The sequence below is a fragment of the Dipodomys ordii genome, unplaced genomic scaffold (assembly GCF_000151885.1).
Source record: "Dipodomys ordii isolate 6190 unplaced genomic scaffold, Dord_2.0 Scaffold78, whole genome shotgun sequence".
In the NCBI taxonomy this organism is placed as follows: Eukaryota; Metazoa; Chordata; class Mammalia; order Rodentia; family Heteromyidae; genus Dipodomys; species Dipodomys ordii.
The window spans coordinates 479,182-485,181 of NW_012267294.1; the positions used below are offsets into that span (position 1 = coordinate 479,182).

General features: G+C 51.2%; 1 protein-coding gene across 3 annotated transcripts in view; it reads right to left on the reverse strand.

Annotated features, from left to right (window-relative positions):
- Window positions 1-5,979, reverse strand: part of LOC105991955 (adenosine receptor A3-like) — a 150,143-nt gene extending 144,164 nt beyond the window's left edge. The window contains exon 1 of one of the 3 annotated variants that reach the window (XR_001175380.1): window positions 1,899-2,067. The gene's annotated coding sequence lies outside the window, so the exon portion shown is untranslated. Of the gene's footprint in view, window positions 1-1,898; window positions 2,068-5,913 lie in introns of those variants that run through there. The other 2 variants (XM_013024751.1, XM_013024750.1) reach the window with 2 other exon arrangements.
- Between the last annotated feature and the right edge of the window lie 21 nt (window positions 5,980-6,000).

The window sequence follows — 6,000 nt, forward strand, 5'->3', positions numbered from 1 at the left end:
CTCAGATTTCATAAAAGCATATAACTCATTCAGTGGCTAATTGAGAAATGTTTCATTTCATAAGGTACTGCAAGACCAACACTGCAGGGGGAATTAACATCATTAAAATGCAATAATCTGTAAGTAGTGGTATTTAGTAAGAAGAATGAAAAGAAGATGGGTACTAGTGGCTCACACCTGTAATCCTACCTACTCAGAGGCTTAGATCTGCAGATCATGGTTCAAATCCAGCCTGGAAAGATAAGTCTGTGAGACTCATCGTCAAATAACCACCAAAAGGCCAGAAGTGGAGGTGTGGCTCAACTGGTAGATAGTCAGCCTTGAGTGAAATAGCTAAGGGACAGAATTTAGGCCCTGATTTCAAACCCCAGTACTGGTACAATATTTTTTTTAAGGAAAAGGAAATAAAGAATGTAGAATGAGGGCTGGGAAGGTGGCTCAGTAGTAGAGCGCTTGCCTTGCATGCATGAGGCCCTGGGTTCAATTCCTCAGCACCACATAAGCAAAAAGAAAAAAGCCTGAAGTGGGGCTGTGGCTCAAGTGGTAGAGTGCTAGCCTTGAGCTGAAGAGCTGAGGGACAGCACCCAGGCCCAGAGTTCAGGCCCATGACCTGACCCCCCCCCCAAAAAGAATGTGGAATGAAAAGGTCCCTATAAAATATACAAAGTAGCTTGTGTCATTGGTAAAGTAGCGTTAAAAGGTGGGACTTTAGAGGAGGAGAAAATTCTCCAGGTGGGAGGCTGTCCTTGAGAGATAGGCCTTCCAGGAATTCAGCAGATGGTATTGTTGGTGGGGGGTGGACAGTGGAGAGCATTTGTGATAGGCAGAGAGACAGAATTGGGACAGTTTGGCAGAAATTACATGTAGTTGGATATACATGTAAGGATACAGTGAGAAGTAAGTCTGGAGAAGGGAGCTAGAAATACAAAATCGGGAGCAAGTGTCAGACTGAGTAGTTTGTGCTTAACTGGGGGAAAAGGACTGAAAGGACAGGGTCATGATTTAACCACTAGGTAGGAGAGTGTTTTGGGCATAAGATGGATTTAAAGGGAAAGTAACTTGCTGCGCACTGATGGCTCACACCTGTATCCCTAACTACCCAGAAAACTGAGCTCTGAAGATCTTGTTTTGAAGCCAGCCTGAGCAGGAAAGTCCGTGAGATTCTAATCTCTAATTAACCAGCAAAAAGCCAGAAGTGAAGATGTGGTAGAGTGCCAGTCTCAAGCAAAAAAAGCCAAGTGAGAGCATAAGACCTTGAGTTTAAGACCCATTCTAGCATAACACAAACAAATAATAAATGGAGTTCACCAAATGTTCAGGGATTATTAATACTTGACCTGGCACAGTGGCAAGGAAGCTAGATCAGCTTTGGGGTAGGAAGTAACTATACCTATGCTAAGCTAAATAAATATAGCATCCACTAGCCTGTTACCTGTTTAAGTTGAAATTTAATAAAAATTAAAATGTAAAATTCTGTCCCTCAGTTGCATTCCTCACGTTTCAAATGTTCAATAGCCCCAGGAAGACTGTGCAGATAAAGGATAATACATCACAGAAGCATATTTTATTGGATAATGCAGATTATTACATTTTCCAGGTTAACTGGGCAAAGGGATGAGGAAAAAGGATTAAAGGACACAGGTTTGGTGACAACTTGGCTACTGACAAAGGGGATGCCATGAAGCAGCAGCTAGGAGGAAGTCAGGAGGAGTAGGAACTGGACTTAGGAAGAAAGATACCACTGGCTATTTCAAAAACCAGGCGAGAATAAATGTCTCCAGAAATAATTATAAGCCCATGATGTGAGGAAAGCAATGTGGCCAGTGCTTTGTAAAGCATTTTATGTGGCCACCCAAGCTTTGTGTAGTCCAAAGCTTGTAAAGAAGCTGAGGCAGTACCTAATTGGACGATTCCCTCCTGTGTGTTCAGTCTGTGCGGCATCCTGAAGATTAGGAGTGGGTGTTCTATTCTTCAGCTTCTTCCAGACCAATGGCTCTGACACTGTCAGGGAGACAGGGGCCGGCCGAATGGCTGTGCAGTTTGCTTAGTACTTTTTTTGGTCACAGATCTGTCATACTTCCTCTTCCCTGATGGCCTTACTTCCTCATGCTTGATCCTTGGAAAGTCCCCTGGCCCACATTTATTTGATTCTTTCCTCTAGGGGCCACCTCTTTTTACCCACCCTTTCATTTTTCCCAGCTTAGATTCATTCCAAGGTCGACCACTATAACCATTGCCTTGCATAGTGCCCTTCCCCCTCCAGTGAATTTCATCAGCCAAATCCTACCCTGATCAGATCTAACTTTCCTCTAAGCCCCAAGCACAAGAATGAACCTAAGTGAGAATCATACAATACTGTAGTGTGACTTTAAACTCTAAGAGGGGGTGGGGGAGACAGTAAAAAAGGCCTGGATTTGATCTTCCTTCACCAATCCTTTGGGCAATAGTCAGCACTTAGAGCAAACTGAGGAAATATATCCATTATGTGTGTGTGTGTGTGTGTGTATGTGTGTGTGAGAGAGAGAGAGAGAGAGAGCGCATGCACGTGCTCATGTGCAGCACTGCTGAAAGGTAACACCCCTTAGATCAATTAGAAAAGTGCTTAGTTTCTACTGTGTTCAGTCTGTGCAGCATCCTGAAGATTAGGAGTGGTCCATTTCTCAGCCTGGTGGGCAAAATAAAATCTGGATTACAGCTCTGACTTGCCCTTTTTGTTCTGCCACCACTAAATGGTCTGGCTCCTCTATGCTCACAAACTGTGCCTTTTGTGTCTCTGAATGCATTGTCCTTGTTCCTATTCAAGTCCAGTCATTATTGCTGTGCTATGTCCCATTGCTCCTCACCTACACACAATCTTTCTCCAGGTGTCTCCTCTTTTTTTGGGGGGGGGGTCTGATCATGGGGCCTGAACTCTGGGCCTGGGCGCTGTCCCTCAGCTCTTCAGCTCAAGGCTAGCACTCTACCACTTAAGCCACAGTGCCACTTCCGGCTTTTTTCTTCTTATGTGGTGCTGAGGAATTGAACCCAGGGCCTCAGGCATGCAAGGCAAGCGCTCTACCACTGAGCCACCTTCCCAGCCCCATGTCTTCTCTTTTGTATGATCAACTTTACCTCTTTAGATATTATTCCAGCATGCCAAATATGATGAATTATCTCCATCTTAAAATGCCCTTCCACAATCCTCCTACTGCTTGGTTGCTGTTCTCAACAAAGTTTCTCAAGAAGTTTTTCTTTTCACCTCTCATTCTTTTAACATGCCCTAACCAAATTTTCTTCTCCAAACTTCCACTGAAAGGTTATACATCAAAGCTACTAGCAACCTTCAACAGACCAATTCAGTGTTTTTACTTTCAACACTTGGCTAGAGATATAACTTAATACTAACTGTAAGGTCCTCTCCTGGATGGCGAGCAGACTCCACCCTCCGCCCAGGACCTGCATTACCTAGGCAACTGGGACACCTGGAAGAGGTCACATCTAAATTTGATGTGGCCACACCTTTCTCTGCCCATACCCTAGATAAGGCCTAGCCCAGGTCCAGACCCCCTCTTTCCCAGCTCTCTCTTCTCTTTCCCTGCTCTCTTCTCTTTCCCAGCTCTCTTTCCCAGGCCTTTCCCAGCAGCATGGAGGGCCAACTTGGCCTGGTGCCAGCCAGAACGATGCCTACCCCTTACCTGAATACTACGTACGCGGTGCTGTTCTTACTCATCACCTCTTTTTTTTTTTTTGGGTCCGGTCGTGGGACCTGAACTCTGGGCCTGGGCGCTGTCCCTCAGCTCTTCAGCTCAAGGCTAGCACTCTACCACTTGAGCCACAGCGCCACTTCCGGCTTTTTTCTTTTTGCTTATGTGGTGCTGAGGAATCGAACCCAGGGTTTATGCATGCAAGGCAAGCGCTCTACCACTGAGCCACCTTCCCAGCCCCTCAGTGGGTGTTAGTTACTGCATTCTTAGTGTGCATTTCACACACACAGAGCAAGGCTAACATAGAAAATGTGATTCAGATACAGTCATTTCTGGGCTCACTCCACTCTAAGGACTTCCTGTTGCTCTTATAATGGCCTGTAGACTACAGGGGCTGTCTGCCTTCTGTCTGGTGGGTTGATTCCACTCAGCCTTTTGCTTGTTCCGGCAACATGGAACCCACCTATGGGTTCATGGCTGATTTTTCTCTCAGTCTGGAAAAGGATTTGCTAGCCTGATTGCTTCATATTTATGTGTGAATGCGCACACAGTGGCGTGTGTGTGTGTGTGTGTGTGTGTACTGGGGCTTGAACTCAGAGCCTGGGTGCTGTCCCTTAGCATTTTCCACTCAAGGTCGGCACTCGCTGGGCTTCTAACACTGTTCTCAGATCTCAGGCTCCTGAGTAGCTAGAATTACAGCGGTAAGCCCATGATACCTGGCTAAGTGTCTACTTTTTTTTTTTTTTTGAGAGAAACTATCAGGGCAACTATAACGTTACTTTATTTTTCTCATGCCACTGATCGCTGCCTACCACTTTTGTCTGGTTTATTGTCTCTGTGCCCCCTCCTACTCCATGAGATGGCAAGCTCTCAGGGCCCTGTAGGGCTTCATACATCCCCTGTGCCCAGAACAGTGCAGAGCACCTTCCTAGGTGCTCAATTAGCACTAGTCCAAGGGCTGAGCTTCTTCCGAATTCTATTCTCCCAGGTCCTCTGACCCCTCCTCATTTCATTTTCGGTGTTACCCCCTTCTCCACCTCCTCTCCGTCCCCCCGCCGCCGCCCCGAAGCCCACGCTCCCAGCTCTCAGCCAAGCATAGTAATTCTCATCAGCGCCCACACCTTCACGAGCGTCTCCTTTAAGCCAACTGGGGAACGCCAGCGGGGGGTGGGGCCGAAACCCCGCCGACGCGAACTCGGAGAGGCGGGGCGGAGCCGGGGGGCGGGGCCTGCGTGCTTGCGTGCGTGCGCGTTCTCGAGGCGCCGCCGCCGCCGCCGCCGCTCCCGAGGCTGCTGCCGCTGCCGCCGTCGTCGCGCAGAGCCGGGTCCTGAGCCGGAGCCACGGCCGTGAGGAGGGAGGAGGAGGTGGAGGAGGAGGAGGAGGTGGAGGAGGTGGTGGAGGAGGCGCCGGACCGGGGGGGTGAGTGAGGGGCGGGGAGCCCCAGCCGGGCCCTGAGGGAGCGGGGGGCTCGGGTCGGCCGAGTCGGGGCTTGAGGCGGCTCGTGTCGCCGGTCAGTCCTTGGACTCCCCCTTCCTCCTCCGCGTTTGCTTTCCACGGTGTCCGGGGCGGCGGCCCTGGCGGCCCGGGGGGGCCCGGCCGGCGGGAGGGGCCGGAGCTCGGGAGGCCCGGCCGCGTCGTCAGCTCCGGAGCCAACCACGTCCGCGGGACCGAGCCGGTCTGCTGTGGCCGGGCCTGCGGGAGTCGGTCGGGAGGGGCCGGGCTGGGTGTGGGAGAGAAAGAGGACATTGTGTCCCCCACCCTCCCAACTCTCCGCGGTGTCAAGGCACACAGCCGGGTCCCCTCGCGCTGTCCGCGGACGCGGCGTCCCGGCCCTGGCGGCCACGGTTGCAGATTAGACCTCGCTGGCCTCCCCCCCCTCGGCCCCCCTCCGCCCCGGCTCCGGAGCGGCCCCCGCCGGGGTCAGCGCTTCCTGCACACCCAGCGTGCCCTTTGCGGGGCACGCGCGGGAGGGGCTTGGGGGGGGGTGTGCGGGTGACTTGGAGCGTGGCCCTGTCGGTGTGCACTTCTGTCAGGGGTTCAGGAACCTCTCCGCCTTCCTTTATCCCCCCCCTCCGCCCTTCCCGTGGAGAGGGCTGACATCTCGACGTCGCACTCCACCTCCAGCCCCTTTCCCGCCCTCGTTTCCCCTTGTCTTCTGTTGCATGCCATGTGTGCGATTTTTCAGCATTGCTTTCTCTCCCCCCCCCCCGCCCCAATATCTGCCGCTTACCTAAATTTTGTTAGGAAAGAGGTCACGGTGTTTCCGTCACACGAGGGATTTTGATGGGAGTGTCGCGCCTTGGTGAGATTGTGGCTT